Source organism: Oncorhynchus mykiss, chromosome 10 (assembly GCF_057628025.1).
Source record: "Oncorhynchus mykiss isolate SJ-2025 chromosome 10, ASM5762802v1, whole genome shotgun sequence".
NCBI classification, from domain to species: domain Eukaryota; kingdom Metazoa; phylum Chordata; class Actinopteri; order Salmoniformes; family Salmonidae; genus Oncorhynchus; species Oncorhynchus mykiss.
This window is the reverse complement of record NC_143031.1, coordinates 15,420,522-15,440,628: the sequence shown is the minus strand read 5'-3', so window position 1 is coordinate 15,440,628 and position 20,107 is coordinate 15,420,522. Positions and strand designations below refer to the sequence as shown.

The 20,107-nt window shown below is 48.4% G+C and overlaps 1 protein-coding gene across 7 annotated transcripts in view; it reads right to left on the bottom strand.

The window, feature by feature from the left end:
* LOC110534855 (protein Jade-1) overlaps positions 1 to 20,107 on the bottom strand; it is a 287,817-nt gene that overhangs the window by 252,419 nt on the left and 15,291 nt on the right. The window lies entirely within an intron of this gene.

Here is a 20,107-nt window from a genome sequence, read left to right as displayed (position 1 = left end):
CAGGTTATGGCCTTGAGTGACTGAGAGCATATTTATGTGGCCATAAAACAGGACTTTTCCCCTCTTATATTGGGCTCTTGCTGTTGCCTTGTTCAGCCTGCCCTGAGCTTTACTAGTGACATTTAGAATTCCAAACAGAGCTGCCTCTAAAGAATAACTGGATACGTAGTGCTGACTATATAATTGACTTCCTGCATCTGACTGGCCTGGATGGAGGTTCAGTGGCGAGGTGTACCTTAGGGATGTGTTGTTTTTCCTTTATTGTTTTGCCCTCAGCGCCGTATCAAAGACTTAGAAAAACCAAAAACAGCGAGTGTTGGGAGTCATGTTTCACACTATAAATTGAAAACAGGGAGACAGCAACTCATCTTCTCCCCTTCACATGAGAAGGAAAAAACAGCTTTTCAACTGGGAAGAAAACCTGTGTGGCTTTTCCCTTTCTCACTCGCTCTCTCTTTTTCTATTCCTCTCCCTCCATTGCAACTATGAAACAAAATCCTCGTCAAGATCGAATCATTTCCTCATCCATGGTCTGCATTCGTTAAACAGGAATAACAGATGTATAAAGAATAAAATAAAAAATTGTGTTTGAGATCCATTTTCAGCAGAAACTCTTAAATGGAGAGCAGGTTTCCCCCAGAGGAGCCGTACTCCACAGCACAGAGAGAGAGAGAGAGAGCGCCGTCTCAGAGCACGGCGTATGAGAGAGAGAAAGAGCGAGAGAGCGAGCAAAGAGAGAGCGTGCCGTCTCAGAGAGGGAGAGCAAGAGAGAGCGTGCCGTCTCAGAGAGGGAGAGCAAGAGAGAGCGCCGTCTCAGAGCGGGAGAGCGCGCCGTCTCAGAGCGGGAGAGCGCGCCGTCTCAGAGCGGGAGAGCGCGCCGTCTCAGAGCGGGAGAGCGCGCCGTCTCAGAGCGGGAGAGCGCGCCGTCTCAGAGCGGGAGAGCGCGCCGTCTCAGAGAGGGAGCGAGAGCGAGAACGCTCTCTCAGGGAGGGAGCGAGAGCGAGAACGCCCTCTCAGGGAGGGAGCGAGAGCGAGAACGCCCTCTCAGGGAGGGAGCGAGAGCGAGAACGCCCTCTCAGGGAGCGAGAGCGAGAACGCCCTCTCAGGGAGCGAGAGCGAGAACGCCCTCTCAGGGAGCGAGAGCGAGAACGCCCTCTCAGGGAGCGAGAGCGAGAACGCCCTCTCAGGGAGCGAGAGCGAGAACGCCCTCTCAGGGAGCGAGAGCGAGAACGCCCTCTCAGGGAGCGAGAGCGAGAACGCCCTCCCAGGGAGCGAGCGCTAGGACGCCCTCCCAGGGAGCGAGAGCGAGAACGCCCTCCCAGGGAGCGAGAGAGAGATAACGCCCTCTCAGGGAGCGAGAGAGAGATAACGCCCTCTCAGGGAGCGAGAGAGAGATAACGCCCTCTCAGGGAGCGAGAGAGATAACGCCCTCTCAGGGAGCGAGACAGATAACGCCCTCTCAGGGAGCGAGACAGATAACGCCCTCTCAGGGAGCGAGACAGATAACGCCCTCTCAGAGAGCGAGAGAGATTAACGCCCTCTCAGAGAGAGAGAGAGAGATAACACCCAGTCAGAGGGGGAGAGCGTGCCGTCTCAGAGAGGGAGAGCAAGAGAGAGAGCGCCGTCTCAGGGAGGGAGAGCAAGGGAGAGCGTGCCGACTCAAAGAGGGAGAGCAAGGGAGAGCAAGGGAGAGCGCGCCGTCTCAGAGAGGGAGATCAAGGGAGAGCGCGTCGTCTCAGAGAGGGAGAGCCGCCGTCTCAGAGAGGGAGAGCAAGAGAGAGCGCGCCGTCTCAGAGAGGGAGAGCAAGAGAGAGCGCGCCGTCTCAGAGAGGGAGAGCAAGGGAGAGCGCGTCGTCTCAGAGAGGGAGAGCAAGGGAGAGCGCGTTGTCTCAGAGAGGGAGAGCGCGTTGTCTCAGAGAGGGAGAGCGCGTTGTCTCAGAGAGGGAGAGCGCGCCGTCTCAGAGAGGGAGAGCGCGCCGTCTCAGAGAGGGAGAGCGCGCCGTCTCAGAGAGGGAGAGCGCGCCGTCTCAGAGAGGGAGAGCGCGCCGTCTCAGAGAGGGAGAGCGCGCCGTCTCAGAGAGGGAGAGCGCGCCGTCTCAGAGAGGGAGAGCGCGCCGTCTCAGAGAGGGAGAGCGCGCCGTCTCAGAGAGGGAGAGCGCGCCGTCTCAGAGAGGGAGAGCGCGCCGTCTCAGAGAGGGAGAGCGCGCCGTCTCAGAGAGGGAGAGCGCGCCGTCTCAGAGAGGGAGTGAGAGCGAGAACGCCCGCTCAGGGAACGAGAGCGCCCTCCCAGGGAGCGAGACCGCCCTCCCAGGGAGCGAGACCGCCCTCCCAGGGAGCGAGACCGCCCTCCCAGGGAGCGAGAACGAGAATGCCCTCTCAGGGAGTGAGAGAAAGAGATAATGCCCACTCAGAGAGCGAGAGAGATAACACCATCTCAGATAGATAGATAGAGAGAGAGAGAGAGAGAGAGAGAGAGAGAGTGAGAGATAACACCCTCTCAGAGAGAGAGAAACACCCTCTCAGAAATAGAGAGAGAGATAAAAACCCTCTCAGAGAGAGAGATAGAGAGACAAAGAGAGACCGAGACCGAGAGAGATAAAGGGGGAGAGTGCTCGCTTTGTCTCAGAGAGAGAGCTCTAGTATGGTATTCCACTCCCCTGTCTTTCCCCCTTCTCTCTCTCGCTACACATACTGTAATGTAGTAGTTGGCAGGCCATTGTTTGCATTGTGGCCCAGATGGATTACATTACTGTGCTGTGACTCTACTATGCCCCTCTTTTCACGCATGCCTCAAATTGCCTACTAGTAGTATTCTAGTACTAGTAGTAGTATTATACTAGTAATAGTAGTATGCTAATAGTAGTAGTAGTAGTAGTAGTAGTAGTAGTAGTAGTACTCTTTTTTATACCACTGGAATAAACAATATGCAGAGACCACTACCACTGGAATAAACAATATGCAGAGAACACTACCACTGGAATAAACAATATGCAGAGACCACTACCACTGGAATAAACAATATGCAGAGACCACTACCACTGGAATAAACAATATGCAGAGACCACTACCACTGGAATAAACAATATGCAGAGACCACTACCACTGGAATAAACAATATGCAGAGACCACTACCACTGGAATAAACAATATGCAGAGACCACTACCACTGGAAAAAACAATATGCAGAGAACACTACCACTGGAATAAACAATATGCAGAGACCACTACCACTGGAATAAACAATATGCAGAGACCACTACCACTGGAATAAACAATATGCAGAGACCACTACCACTGGAAAAAACAATATGCAGAGAACACTACCACTGGAATAAACAATATGCAGAGACCACTACCACTGGAATAAACAATCTGCAGAGACCACTACCACTGGAATAAACAATATGCAGAGACCACTACCACTGGAATAAACAATATGCAGAGACCACTACCACTGGAATAAACAATATGCAGAGACCACTACCACTGGAATAAACAATATGCAGAGACCACTACCACTGGAAGAAACAATATGCAGAGACCACTACCACTGGAATAAACAATATGCAGAGAACACTACCACTGGAATAAACAATATGCAGAGACCACTACCACTGGAATAAACAATATGCAGAGACCACTACCACTGGAATAAACAATATGCAGAGACCACTACCACTGGAATAAACAATATGCAGAGACCACTACCACTGGAATAAACAATATGCAGAGAACACTACCACTGGAATAAACAATATGCAGAGACCACTACCACTGGAATAAACAATATGCAGAGACCACTACCACTGGAATAAACAATATGCAGAGACCACTACCACTGGAATAAACAATATGCAGAGAACACTACCACTGGAATAAACAATATGCAGAGACCACTACCACTGGAATAAACAATATGCAGAGAACACTACCACTGGAATAAACAATATGCAGAGAACACTACCACTGGAATAAACAATATGCAGAGACCACTACCACTGGAATAAACAATCTGCAGAGACCACTACCACTGGAATAAACAATATGCAGAGAACACTACCACTGGAATAAACAATATGCAGAGACCACTACCACTGGAATAAACAATATGCAGAGACCACTACCACTGGAATTAACAATATGCAGAGACCACTACCACTGGAATAAACAATATGCAGAGACCACTACCACTGGAATAAACAATATGCAGAGACCACTACCACTGGAATAAACAATATGCAGAGACCACTACCACTGGAATAAACAATATGCAGAGACCACTACCACTGGAATAAACAATATGCAGAGAACACTACCACTGGAATAAACAATATGCAGAGAACACTACCACTGGAATAAACAATATGCAGAGACCACTACCACTGGAATAAACAATCTGCAGAGACCACTACCACTGGAATAAACAATCTGCAGAGACCACTACCACTGGAATAAACAATATGCAGAGACCACTACCACTGGAATAAACAATATGCAGAGAACACTACCACTGGAATAAACAATATGCAGAGACCACTACCACTGGAATAAACCATCTGCAGAGACCACTACCACTGGAATAAACCATCTGCAGAGACCACTACCGCTGGAATAAACAATATGCAGAGACCACTACCGCTGGAATAAACCATATGCAGAGACCACTACCACTGGAATAAACAATATGCAGAGACCACTACCACTGGAATAAACAATATGCAGAGACCACTACCACTGGAATAAACAATTGGATGATAATCCTAGTCGTATTAGTAACCCATGCTAGTTGATGATAATCCTAGTCGTATTAGTAACCCATGCTAGTTGATGATAATCCTAGTCGTATTAGTAACCCATGCTAGTTGATGATAATCCTAGTCGTATTAGTAACCCATGCTAGTTGATGATAATCCTAGTCGTATTAGTAAACTATGCTAGTTGATGATAATCCTAGTCGTATTAGTAACCCATGCTAGTTGATGATAATCCTAGTCGTATTAGTAACCCATGCTAGTTGATGATAATCCTAGTCGTATTAGTAAACTATGCTAGTTGATGATAATCCTAATTGTATTAGTAACCCATGCTAGTTGATGATAATCCTAGTTGTATTAGTAACCCATGCTAGTTGATGATAATCCTAGTTGTATTAGTAACCCATGCTAGTTGATGAGTCAGATATTTCTCATCTCAGTCACAGGAAACCGCTCACCCATGAGGTGCGCTTTTGAGAACAGTGATTTCCCACTAATTGCATTTTGGAATATTCCAGAATGGCCTACAGCCATGTGCGCATTGTTGAGCTTTTAATATGAAGAAACAAAATGTTGTCAACATTTTAGGCTAAAACGGTCTGATCTATTGCATCAGCCACATGGCTTTTTTTATATGCAGTAGTTGTATGAATTTTGGATCTGTCGTCACAGAACTGTCCCAGAGTCCGTTTTAAACGTAGACATATTTTATCGTCACAGGGATGATAGGACGCCCTTATTTTTGAGCCCTGAAGGGAATTATTTTATGAAGAAATAAAAAGTGTTTGGTTGCAATTGTAATTTTGCAATATTTTATAAAGTGCCAAGGGTGGCCAACCATCCTCCAAGACATCCTTAAAGGGGCAGTGTTGTATTTTGAAACAGGTTTGAATATGCAAAGAGCCAATAGTCCAACAAGCTCTCACTGCAGAATTAGACATTCATCCACGTTCTCCAACACGTCAAATTTCTAAGAGTTTATGTTGCTCCTGGTGCTCTACACTGTTCCCTTTCTCCAAATGTAAAAATTGGAGTTAAGGGTTAAATCTAGGCACTCATTCAAAATGGTTACAGTTTGGAACAGGGTTAAAACAAGATATTAAAAACGAGTGTCCACGACTAGGATCAAACACGCAATCTTCTGATCCAGAGTCATGGGATTTTGCCCATCCACCACCCCTGTCCACAATGCCCTAGCAAAACCTAACCTACTTGATGGCAATAGCACTCACTGTTGCCCCCTAGTGGCCCGGCTCTGAAGCCATTTTCCGACATCCTCAGGACATGGCTAGACGTCCTATTTCGACGTCAATCTTGAACGATCTCCCTGAACAGGCAGAGTGTAGCCTACATTTTTGTCTGATTCTCTATGGTAAAATACATAGTAATTCATCTTGTTTGTAAAGTGGTTCATTGCATCATACAATTATATACAAATGGTGTTGGAGACCTTTTTGTTTTTGTTGGGACAAGTGCCAAGTGCTTTGGACAAGTCAAAAATCTGTCCCTACTTTTCCGAAGATCAGGGACCCTTGATTCAATTCCATTACTGTTATTCCATTCCCGGGTGTAAATCCACTTAACTTCCAGTAGTAGTTCAATAACTAAAAGAGATTTTTTCAAAGTCAAGGTGCCATTTCATAGCTGACACCCCATTCTTTCTGCAGACATCTTGGAATCTTAATTCGGAGCAGATATTTACCTCCATTTTGTAAAATTCAGTCCCATAAAAATTTAAGGGAGATTACCAGAATTCCATGTATTTTTTTTTAGTCAGTGGAAATCAATCAAAAACGTTTTTGGTTTGTTAAACTTTGAAATCAATGTTTTTTGTTCAGCAAACATTTTAAAGTGAAAAAACTAAGTCAAAGCGTACCGTGGAATTGCCCAGTAGTAGTGTGTCCTCATGCCTGCTCACGCTACACAGAGAGGAGACAGGCCAAAACATGCCTGGTCCTTCCCACAACAGTCTCTTCATGGTGTCACTACACAGGGACATGTCTCTGCTGCCCCTGGCCTCATTGACAGGGTGCCGAGTGGCACACACACACACACCCTAACTGACTCACTCACTGGGGAGGGCTGTGTGTGATGACTGAGCTGCATGGATGGAGGCCGCAGGCTGAAAAGGCTGCATCCCAAAACTGCCAAAGTGAGCTGCCTGGTCATTTCCGTGAGAGTCTGTGGGTGTGTGTCTCTGCCTGGTCTTTCAAAGTGCTGAGAGATGACTGCCAAGCTCATTAGAAGGCTAATTCTGACACAGAGCCTCTGAAATGGATAGTTACTGCCTGCCTGCAATCCCTGCCAGCGTGCCTGGCGTGTCTGCCTCCCTGCCAGCATGCCTGGCCTGTCTGCCTGCCTCATTGCCAGCGTGCCTGGCCTGTCTGCCTGGCCTGTCTCTCCATCAACTAGTCTCAAAGCCTCTCTCCCGATTTCCAGTAACAAGCCTCTCTCTCTCACTCTCTCCAGCAACAAGCTTCCCTCTTGCTCTCTCGCTCTCCAGCAACAAGCCTCCATCTCGCTCTCTAGCAACAAGCCGCTCTCTAGCAACAAGCCGCTCTCCAGCAACAAGCCTCTCTCCAACAACAAGCCTCTCTCCAACAACAAGCCTCTCTCTCTCTCTCTCTCCCCAAAAACAAGCCTTTCTCTTCCTCTTTCCAGCAACAAGCATGTCTCTCTAGCTCTCTCCAGCAACAAGCAGCACTCTCTCGAGCAACATGCCTCGCTCTCTCCAGCAACACGCCTCGCTCTCTCCAGCAACACGCCTCTCTCTCACTCTCCATCAAAAGCCCTCACTCTCTTCCTCTCTCCCTCCAGCAACAAGCCACTCTCCAGCAACGAGCCTCGCTCTCTTTCTCCCTCTCGCTCTCTCCAGAAACAAGCCTCGCTATCTCCAACAACAAGCCTCACTCTCTCTCCAGCAACAAGCCTCCCTCTCTCTCTCCAGCAACAAGCCTCCCTCTCTCTCTCCAGCAACAAGCCACCCTCTCTCCCTCTCCAGCAACAAGCCACCCTCTCTCCCTCTCCAGCAACAAGCCACCCTCTCTCCCTCTCCAGCAACAAGCCACCCTCTCTCTCTCTCCAGCAACAAGCCACCCTTTCTCCTCTTCCAGCAACAAGCCTCCCTCTCTCTCGAGCAACAAGCCTCCCTCTCTCTCCCTCTTCAGAAACAAGCATCGCGCCCTCCCTCTCTCCAGCAACCGGCTCCTCTCCCCAGCAATGAACCCTCTCTCCAGCAACAAGCCCTGCTCTCCAGCAACGAGCCGCGCTCTCCAGCAACGAGCCGCGCTCTCCAGCAACGAGCCGCGCTCTCCAGCAACGAGCCGCGCTCTCCAGCAACGAGCCTCGCTCTCCAGCAACGAGCCACGCTCTCCAGCAACGAGCCACGCTCTCCAGCAACGAGCCACGCTCTCCAGCAACGAGCCACGCTCTCCAGCAACGAGCCTCGCTCTCCAGCAACGAGCCACGCTCTCAAGCAACGAGCCTCGCTCTCCAGTAACAAGCCTCGCTCTCCAGCAACAAAACTTGTTCTCGCTCTCACCAGCAACAAGCCTCGCTCTCGCTCTCTCCAGCAACAAATCTCGCTCTCACTCTCCATCAAAAGCCCTCACTCTCTTCCTCTCTCCCTCCAGCAACAAGCCCCTCTCCAGCAACGAGCCTCGCTCTCTTTCTCCCTCTCGCTCTCTCCAGAAACAAGCCTCGCTATCTCCAGCAACAAGCCTCACTCTCTCTCCAGCAACAAGCCTCCCTCTCTCTCTCCAGCAACAAGCCACCCTCTCTCCCTCTCCAGCAACAAGCCACCCTCTCTCTCTCTCCAGCAACAAGCCACCATCTCTCTCTCCAGCAACAAGCCTCCCTTTCTCCTCTTCCAGCAACAAGCCTCCCTCTCTCTCCAGCAACAAGCCTCCCTCTCTCTCCCTCTTCAGGAACAAGCATCGCGCCCTCCCTCTCTCCAGCAACCGGCTCCTCTCCCCAGCAATGAACCCTCTCTCCAGCAACAAGCCCTGCTCTCCAGCAACGAGCCCCGCTCTCCAGCAACGAGCCTCGCTCTCCAGCAACGAGCCTCGCTCTCCAGCAACGAGCCTCGCTCTCCAGCAACAAGCCACCATCTCTCTCTCCAGCAACAAGCCTCCCTTTCTCCTCTTCCAGCAACAAGCCTCCCTCTCTCTCCAGCAACAAGCCTCCCTCTCTCTCCCTCTTCAGGAACAAGCATCGCGCCCTCCCTCTCTCCAGCAACCGGCTCCTCTCCCCAGCAATGAACCCTCTCTCCAGCAACAAGCCCTGCTCTCCAGCAACGAGCCCCGCTCTCCAGCAACGAGCCGCGCTCTCCAGCAACGAGCCTCGCTCTCCAGCAACGAGCCTCGCTCTCCAGCAACGAGCCTCGCTCTCCAGCAACGAGCCTCGCTCTCCAGCAACGAGCCACGCTCTCCAGCAACGAGCCACGCTCTCCAGCAACGAGCCACGCTCTCCAGCAACAAGCCTCGCTCTCCAGCAACAAAACTTGTTCTCGCTCTCACCAGCAACAAGCCTCGCTCTCGCTCTCTCCAGCAACAAATCTCGCTCTCTCCAGCAACACGCCTCGCTCTCACTCTCCATCAAAAGCCCTCACTCTCTTCCTCTCTCCCTCCAGCAACAAGCCCCTCTCCAGCAACGAGCCTCGCTCTCTTTCTCCCTCTCGCTCTCTCCAGAAACAAGCCTCGCTATCTCCAGCAACAAGCCTCACTCTCTCTCCAGCAACAAGCCTCACTCTCTCTCTCCAGCAACAAGCCTCCCTCTCTCTCTCCAGCAACAAGCCACCCTCTCTCCCTCTCCAGCAACAAGCCACCCTCTCTCTCTCTCCAGCAACAAGCCACCATCTCTCTCTCCAGCAACAAGCCTCCCTTTCTCCTCTTCCAGCAACAAGCCTCCCTCTCTCTCCAGCAACAAGCCTCCCTCTCTCTCCCTCTTCAGGAACAAGCATCGCGCCCTCCCTCTCTCCAGCAACCGGCTCCTCTCCCCAGCAATGAACCCTCTCTCCAGCAACAAGCCCTGCTCTCCAGCAACGAGCCCCGCTCTCCAGCAACGAGCCGCGCTCTCCAGCAACGAGCCTCGCTCTCCAGCAACGAGCCTCGCTCTCCAGCAACTGGCCACGCTCTCCAGCAACTGGCCACGCTCTCCAGCAACGGGCCACGCTCTCCAGCAACGGGCCACGCTCTCCAGCAACGAGCCTCGCTCTCCAGCAACGAGCCTCGCTCTCCAGCAACGAGCCTCGCTCTCCAGCAACGAGCCTCGCTCTCCAGCAACGAGCCTCGCTCTCCAGCAACGAGCCTCGCTCTCCAGCAACGAGCCTCGCTCTCCAGCAACGAGCCACGCTCTCCAGCAACGAGCAACGAGCCGCGCTCTCCAGCAACGAGCCTCGCTCTCCAGCAACGAGCCACGCTCTCCAGCAACAAGCCTCGCTCTCCAGCAACAAAACTTGTTCTCGCTCTCACCAGCAACAAGCCTCGCTCTCGCTCTCTCCAGCAACAAATCTCGCTCTCTCCAGCAAAGAGCCTCGCTCTCTCCAGGAACGAGCCTCTCTCCCTCCCTCTCTCCAGGAACGAGCCTCTCTCCCTCCCTCTCTCCAGCAACGAGCTTCGCTCTCTTCCTCCCTCTCGCTCTCCAGCAACAAGCCTCTCTCGTTCTTTCCAGCAACACGACTCAACAAGCCCATCTCTGTCCACACCAATCTCTCCCTCATCAACAAGCCCATCTCTCTCTCTCTCGCTCTCTCCCGCAACAAGCCTCGCTTTCTCGCTCTCCAGCAACAAGCCTCTCTCGTTCTCTCCAGCAACACGACTCGCTCTCAACAAGCCCATCTCTGTCCACACCAATCTCTCTCCCTCCATCAACAAGCCCATCTCTCTCTCTCTCTCTCTCTCTCCAGCAACAAGCCTCGCTCGCACTCTCTCCAGCAACAAGCCTCGCTCGCACTCTCTCCAGCAACAAGCCTCGCTCGCACTCTCCAGCAACACGCCTCGCTCGCACACTCTCCAGCAACACGCCTCGCTCTCACTCTCTCCAGCAACAACCCTTGCTCTCTCCAGCAACAAGCCTACCTCTCTCTCCAGCAACAAGCCTCTCTCTCTCTCCCTCTCTCCAGCACGAAACACATTTCTCTCTCCAGCAACAAGCCTCGCTCTCTCTCTCCAGCAACAACCCTCGCTCTCTCTCTCCAGCAACAGGCCTCCCTCGCTCTCTCCATCAACAAGCCTCTGTCTCTTCCTCCCGCCTCTTCCAGCAACAAGCCTCTCTCCCTCCCTCTTGCCCCTTTATGCAGCAACGAGCCCTTTCTCCAGCAACGAGCCCTCTCCAGCAACGACCCTTGCTCTCCATCAACGAGCATTGCCCTCCAGCAACAAGCCTCTCTCCCTCTCTCTCCAGTAACAAGCCTCGCTCTCTCTCTCCAGCAACGAGCTTCGCTCTCTTCCTCCCTCTCGCTCTCTTCAGCAACAAGCTCACTCCCACCCCTCTCTCTATCCAACGAGCCTCGCTCTCACTCCCTCCCATCTCTCTTGCAATGAGCCTCACTCTCACTCCCTCCCCTCTCTCTTGCAATGAGCCTCACACTCCCTCCCTCTCTCTCTCCGGCAACGAGCCGCGCTCTCACTCGCTCCGGCAACTAGCCGCGCTCTCACTCGCTCCGGCAACGAGCCGCGCTCTCACTCGCTCCGGCAACGAGCCGCGCTCTCACTCGCTCCGGCAACGAGCCGCGCTCTCACTCGCTCCGGCAACGAGCCGCGCTCTCACTCGCTCCGGCAACGAGCCGCGCTCTCACTCGCTCCGGCAACGAGCCGCGCTCTCACTCGCTCCGGCAACGTGCCTCGCTCTCACTCGCTCCGGCAACGTGCCTCTCCCCTCTCTGAAGCTGCATCCCTGTTTCACCCCACAGTCCTTTGGGAAGAAATGTGTTTTTTTGCCTATTTTAGCCGCACACTGATTGTTTGTGTACATTTATAACGTTGTAGGTTTTTCCCCCCAACACCACTTTCCATCAATTTGTATAGCAGACCCTCATGTCAAATTGAGTCGAAGCCTTTTTAGAAATCAACAAAGCATGAGAAGACTTTGACAAACAAACAAAACAAAAGGCAATTAGGGTGTGCAGGGTGAATACGTGGTCTGTCGTACGATAATTTGGTAAAAAGCAAATATGATATTTGCTCAGTATGTTGTTTTCACTGAGGAAATATACGAGTCTGCTGTTAATGATAATGCAGAGTGTTTTCCCAAGGTTGCAGTTGATGCATATCCCACTTATTGGGGTCAAATTTGTCTCCACTTTTGTGGATTGGGGTGATCAGTCCTCGGTTCCAAATATTGGGGAAGATGCCAGAGCTAAAGGATGATGTTAAAGAGTTTTAGTATAGCCAATTGGAATTTGTTGTCTGTATATTTTATCATTTCATTGAGGATACCATCAATACCACAGGCCTTTTTGGCTTGGAGGGTTTTTATTTTGTCCTGTGGTTCATTCAATGTAATTGGAGAATCCAGTGGGTTCTAGTAGTCTTTAATAGTTGATTTTAAGATTTGTAATTGATCATGTATATGTTGTTGCTGTTTGTTCTAGAGCCAAAAAGATTGGAGAAGTAATTTACCCATACATCTCCATTTTGGATAGATAATTATTTGTGTTGTTGTTTGTTTAGTGTTTTCCAATTAACCCAGAAGTGGTTAGAGTCTATGGATTCTTCAATTGAGCATTGAGCTGATTTCTGACATGCTGTTCCTTCTTTTTCCTGTCGTGTATTTCTGGACCGTTTTAGTGATTCACCATAGTGAAGGCGTAGACTCTGTTTTTGGTTGGACAGGTTCCTCAATTTCTTTCTTAGGTTCCCTCTCTCTCTCCAACAACAAGCCTCTCCTCTCTCTCTAGCAAAAAGCCTCTCTCTCTCCAGCAACTCCTCTCTCTCACTCACTATCAACTCCTCTCTCCAGCAACAAGCCTCTCTCAGATCCCAGGATCTCACACACACACACACACACAGGGAGGGAGGGGACATGGAGAGCTCCTTCAGGACCTGGTAGGTCAGGCTGTTTGATAAAGAATCCCTGCATATAAAATGCTTCATAACAACACATCTCTCTGAAGCTGGCTGTTGCTGAGGCAAGTGTGTATGTTAGTGTGTATGTGTGTGTGTGTGTGTGTGTAGGGGAAGATGCAGTATTGCCATTAAGGTGGCATAAACCACCAGAGAGCAGGGCAACCAAGCTCCACTATCTCCCTCTGTTTGTTCTTATTTTATTGACAGTCCTTTCTCTCCCCTCTCTCTCTCTCTCCGTGGAAAAAGCGGAGGAGCGGAGAGAGTAGGGAGGGTGTGTGCAACATAAGTGCTGGATGCCCAATGCAGTGTTAATGTTGTTTGTGCAAATCAAGGCTGCAACAAGGCAGGCGGCGACCAACGTGTCCCTGCAGTTCCCCCTGGGAGGCAGATCCCCTGCCCACTACCCCTCTGCTGCTCTACTCTTAGGGCCCTATAAAATCTGCGATGCGGAGAATGCAGACAGAATCACGGAATCCAGATATTTAAAAGATTACTGAACTTAGTAGGGAATCATCTAAATTAGTGTTGCACGGTATACCAAAATGTCTCCATACTAGAAAATGTAAAAGTTTGGTACTATAATTTTTGGTACTTCTGTCAAATGGGTCTCATGGATCAAGCCTGTCTATCAGCGCAGCCAACCCCTTGTTATAGCGCGCACCGTGCCTGGTCCACATGCTCATTGCTAGTCTGCACTGGTGGGTGGGCTGCATCATGTTCGCTCCCACTCCTGCTACACAGAAGTCAACACACTTTTGAATAATGTGACAAGGCAAGTAGAATTGTTGAAACTGTTAGAAAAACAAACAAAAAAAATCCAGACAGGCTAGATCACTTTAAAAATGGAAGAATATACCAGTAGCTTCCAGTTTTGTAGGCTAACTTTCCTTTGCTAGCTGACAGCTAAAGCTAACATCAATTCACTACCCTAGTACTTTGTGATATGCTAACCATAATGCAAATTAGGCTTATTTCAAAGCTGACTGACACCAGAAACGTTATTAATTTACTTCGATTCGATCTCTCAAATCTCTCCCAAAGATGATCCTATTATTGTAAACCTCAGTGAACTGACTGCCTCCTGAAAGATATCCTTACTGGTTACAGAGACCGCGCACATTTTTTGAAAAGAAGCAACTTCTATGCAAATGTTGTTGATCAGTACAATAAAATATGTCCCAAATGGGAGGGGAAAAGATTGTTTGTCATCTGTAGCCCCATGAAAATCAATGCATGCACACACACCTATTGAATATGCATTCACCTGTATTGTTGATAGACCTACATCTTGATTTACCCAGTTTATCAATAGAGATTTACCATTTGAATAAATAAATACCATTATGTAGTTAGATTGGTAAGTCAAATTGATTGTATAACTGATTCATTAATGCATGCATAGTTGTTTGAAAAAGTGTGATGTAAAAAAAAATTGAACGTAATGATATTAAACTCAAAAGATGCCCGACGATTGAACAGAGCAGTATCTGAGTTTCTGTCTGGATCAAATGCCATTCTTTGACTTTGGCTAATATGCCTTCTTTTTTTGCCATGGTATCGAGTATTGTGATGTATCGAGTATTGTGATGTGAAACCTGGTATCAGTATCTACACTAATCTAAATGTATTGAACATTTATTTACTTGCCCAAGTTTATCATATGACATGAACAGAAAGCATCAGTGATTCATAATGCCTGCAACTTTCCGAAGAGGCCACGTGAATTCCCCTTCTCTGTATGTGCAGTGCGTAGGTCTACCACTTTGTGTAGCCATTAGCGATGATGTTCATGAAAAGTCTTCTTGCAGATGGAAAGGCTTTCCCAAACCCTTCTCGATTAAATGTTAACCACAAAGTAGCCTATGCCTACCTGGCAGAATGATAAAGGGCTCTACAGTGCAACCATTTTACTTGCCTTAGATGTATGCGAACTGAAAAAGTCAAGTATGAGCACATAAAAGTTGTGATTTATAGAAGAAAATCTATTCTGTTGTAGCTATTTTCAAAAGTATTTAGTGTGAACAAATACTTTCATTGTGCTCCTAAATGTAAGCGTAGAGACCTGTGATATCATGATTATTTTCATCAATCCAGTGGGTATTTGTTTGCAAACTCTACCATCACGTGCGCTACAAAAACACTGCTAAACAACAGCCTCTTGCTGGGTGAGAACTGGAATAAAGCGGTAACTACACCCCAAAATACACATTTTAAAAAATCCCAGACCTCAAAAGTGGTCTCCTGATGTGGTTTAAGCATTGTTGTGGAATTACAAGACAACCTTTATTTGTTTTTCTATTAACAAAAATGTGATTAAGAACAAACACCTGAAAAAACAAGAAACGGAGAAAATTGAATTTGGGAGAAAAAAAACGGAATCAGGCAAAAAATATAAAAAACAGATTTATTGGGCACTATGCTCCGCTCTGCCTCCCCGGAACGCAACAGAACAGCAAGCCGGTTATTTTTGGAGATGGATAAGCAAGAAAGGAGTGAAAAGAGAGAGAGAGAAAGCAAGAGAGCGAGAGAGACAAGACTGAGTAAAGCAGGCAGAAATAGAAAGAGAGAAAACGAGGCAGGCAGAGAGAGCCAGAGAGGGCGACACAGACAGAGAGGTAGTTAGCCAATAGCACAGGGGAAGGGTGAGACTGAGGATATCTGCTCTGTAGATGTGCATGTCTGAATGGAGTACAGTGAGTCGGGAAAGAGAGAAACAGCATGTGAGAGGAGAGAAGCATCAGTGAGTTAGTAGTAGTGGCGTATGCCACCATGTAGCCCGGCAGGTGTTGCGATTCTCTGCTCTGTGAGCCTCTGAATGAGAGGCAGCTAGGACTCGAAGAATGACATGATCACAGGCACTGCTGTGTCATGGAGTCTTTACCCCAGCTAGGACACACACACCTCTACATTAAAGTCTATGCTACCATGATTACGGATAGTCCTGAATCAATCGTGAATAATGATGAGTGAGAAGGTGAGACGCACAAATAACATACCCCCTCCAAAAATGATAACCTCCCGTTATTGTAATGGTGAGAGGTATTTGTATTTATTATGGATCCCCAATAGTTCCTGCCAAGGCAGCAGCTACTCTTCCTGGGGTTTATTATGGATCCTCATTAGTTCCTGCCAAGGCAGCAGCTACTCTTCCTGGGGTTTATTATGGATCCTCATTAGTTCCTGCCAAGGCAGCAGCTACTCTTCCTGGGGTTTATTATGGATCCTCATTAGTTCCTGCCAAGGCAGCAGCTACTCTTCCTGGGGTTTATTATGGATCCCCATTAGTTCCTGCCAAGGCAGCAGCTACTCTTCCTGGGGTTTATTATGGATCCTCATTAGTTCCTGCCAAGGCAGCAGCTACTCTTCCTGGGGTTTATTATGGATCCTCATTAGTTCCTGCCAAGGCAGCAGCTACTCTTCCTGGGGTCCAGCAAAACTAAGGCAGTTATACCATTTTAAAAACATTACTATTAGAGGTCGACAGATTATGATTTTTCAACGCGAATACCGATTATTGGAGGACCAAAAAAAGCCGAAACCGATTAATCGATAATGACAATTACAACAATACTGAATGAACACTTATTTTAACTTTATATAATACATCAATAAAATCAATTTAGCCTCAAATAAATAATGAAACATGTTCAATTTGGTTTAAATAATGCAAAAACAAAGTGTTGGAGAAGAAAGTAAAAGTGCAATATGTGCCATGTAAGAAAGCTAACGTTTAAGTTCCTTGCTCAGAACATGAGAACATATGAAAGCTGGTGGTTCCTTTTAACATGAGTCTTCAATATTCCCAGGTAAGAAGTTTTAGGTTGTAGTTATTATAGGAATATTTCTCTATACCATTTGCATTTTATTAACCTTTTACTATTGGATGTTCTTATAGGCACTTTAGTATTGCCAGTGTAACAGTATAGCTTCCATCCCTCTCCTCGCTCCTACCTGGGCTCAAAGCAGCATTACCCATGCAGAGCAAGGGGAATAACTACTCCAAGTCTCAGAGCAAGTGACATTTGAAACGCTATTAGCGTGCACCCCACTAACTAGCTAGCCATTTCACATCGGTTACACAAGCCTAATCTTGGGAGTTGATAGGCTTGAAGTCATAAACAGCTGCTGGGAAACGCACGAAAGTGCTGTTTGAATGAATGCTTACGAGCCTGCTGCTGCCTACCATCGCTCAGTCAGACTGCTCTATCAAATCATACACTTAGTTATAACATGATAACACACAGAAATACGAACATTAGGGCATTAATATGGTCGAATCCGGAAACTATCATCTCCAAAACAAGACGTTTATTCTTTCAGTGAAATAAGGAACCGTTCGATATTTTATCTAAGGGGAGGCATCCATATGTCTAAATATTCCTGTTACGTTGCACAACCTTCAATGTTATGTCATAATTATGTAAAATTATGGCAAATTAGGCAGCCCAAACTGTTGCATATACCCTGACTCTGCATGCAATGAACGCAAGAGAAGTGACACAATTTCACCTGGTTAATATTGCCTGCTAACCTGGATTTATTTTAGCTAAATATGCAGGTTTAAAAATATATACTTCTGAGTATTGATTTTAAGAAAGGCATTGATGTTTATGGTTAGGTACACATTGGAGCAACAATACGCACCGCATCGATTATATACAACGCAGGACACGCTAGATAAACTAGTAATATGAAAACTTGAAATCGGCCCTAATAAATCGGCCATTCCGATTAATCGGTCGACCTCTAATTACTATACATTCATAACAGAACTAACAACACACTAAGTGGGCACCTTCAGGCACCTACTCCACTACCACATATCTACAACACATAATCCACGTGTACGTATTTATATAGTACATATGTTACAGTGTGTGCATGCATGTCTCTGTGCCAATGTTTGTGTTGCTTCACAGTCCCCGCTGTTCCAGGTGTATTTTTATCTGTTCTTTAAATCTGATTCTACTGCTTGCATCAGTTATCTGATGTGGAATAGAGTTCCATGTAGTCATGGCTCTATGTAGTACTGTGAAGAGACCTCTGGTGGCATGTCTTGTGGGGTATGCATGAGTGTGGGCCCAATTAGCCATTTTCCCTCCCCGGTGTCATGTGACTCGTTAGTGTTACAAGGTCTCAGGTGTGAATGGGGAGCAGGTGTGTTAAATTTGGTGTCATCGCTCTCACACTCCCTCCTTCTGACTGGTCACTGGAAGTTAAACATAGCACCTCATGGCAAAGAACTCTCTGAGGATCTGAAAAAAAGAATTGTTGCTCTACATGAAGATGGCCTGGGCTAGAATAAGATTGCCAAGACCCTGAAACTGAGCTGCAGCACAGTGGCCAAGACCATAGAGCGGTTTAACTGGACAGGTTCCACTCAGAACAGGCCTCGCCATGGTCGACCAAAGAAGTTGAGTGCACGTGCTCAGCGTCATATCCAGAGGTCGTCTTTTGGGAAATAGACGTATGAGTGCTGCCAGCATTGCTGCAGAGGTTGATGGGGTGGGGGGGTCAGCCTGTCAGTGCTCAGACCATACGCCGTACACTGCATCAAATTGGTCTGCATGGCTGTCGTCCCAGAAGGAAGCCTCTTCTAAAGATGATGCACAAGAAAGCCCGCAAACAGTTTGCTGAAGACAAGCAGCCTAAGGACATGGATTACTGGAACCATGTGGTCTGATGAGACCAAGATAAACTTATTTGGTTCAGATGGTGTCAAGCGTGTGTGGCGGCAACCAGGTGAGGAGTACAAAGACAAGTGTGTCTTGCCTACAGTCAAGCATGGTGGTGGGAGTATCATGGTCTGGGGCTGCATCAGTGCTGCCGGCACTGGGGAGCTACAGTTCATTGAGGGAAACATGAATGCCAACATGTACTGTGACATACTGAAGCAGAGCATGATCCCCTCCCTTCGGAGACTGGGCCGCAGGGCAGTATTCCAACATGATAACGACCCCAAGCACACCTCCAAGACGACCACTGCCTCGCTAACGAAGCTGAGGGTAAAGGTGATGGACTGGCCAAGCATGTCTCCAGACCTAAACCCTATTGAGCATCTGTGGGGCATCCTCAAACGGCAGGTGGAGGAGTGCAAGGTCTAACATCCACCAGCTTCGTGATGTCGTCACGGAGGAGTGGGAGAGGACTCCAGTGGCAACCTGTGAAGCTCTAGTGAACTCCATGCCCAAGAGGGTTAAGGCATTGCATCTCAGTGCAAGAGGCGTCACTACAGTCCCTGGTTCGAATCCAGGCTGTATCACATCCGGCCGTGATTGGGAGTCGCATAATTGGCTCAGTATCGTCTGGATTTGGCCGGGGTAGGCAGTCAATGTAAATAAGAATTTGCTCTAAACTAACTTGCCTCATTAAATAAAGGTTACATTTAAAATAAATAAAAATTAGCATCTCCACAGCTCCAGTCCATCCCCAAATGAATTAACACAATATTTATTGACTTGACGCTGCTGCATTATGAGAAAAGGCAGGAGGAAGGTGGAAGAGGGGGAAAAAAGAGAAGGGAAGGCCGGGATCACATCCTTTCCTAGTCTCTTTCCCCTGAAACTGCTGACAAACAATCAGAGGGTGCGTCTAAGGGAACTGAGCATCTGCCTGCCAAAAACAGGGAAGAGGAAGTGCGAGAGAGGAGAAGAGGTGATTAATCCCCCTGCTCTCACCTCTCCTGCCATCAGGAGTTCATTAGCCCCAGTGAGGGATGGAGGACTGCATTGTGCCCTTCACTGACACTGACCCTGCTTATCTCCTCCCTCCCTCACATTGACCTGGCAACCTCCCTGTTATCTCCACCTCTCCCTCCACTCACACGGACCTAGCTACCTCCCTGTTTACCCCCACGCGCTGCTCCACCTCTCCCCATCCTCTCTCCCTCACCTGCACTCACACGGACCTGCAACCTCCCCGTTTATCCCCCCCACCCCCCCTCTGCTCCACCTCACTCCATCTCCTCCCCTGCACTCACACAGACCTGGCTACCTCCCTGTTTATCTCCTCTCCCCTTTCTCCTCTCCCTCACTACACCCACCTACCGGTTTATCTCCCCCTCTCTTCCACCTCTTTCCATCCCCTCTCCTCACACTAACCTGGCTACCTCCCCTTTCCTCCTCCTGCCACTCGCACCAGGAACCCAGCGAGCATCGGTCAGCATGTCCATCCATTTAAGTTTCCTGGCTGGACGCTTGTTGTGCTAACCTACCTTGAGGTCATTGAAGACTTCAAACCTGAAAGAGCGATTATCGTTTATAATTCCTTTCAGTCTTAAAATGTGTC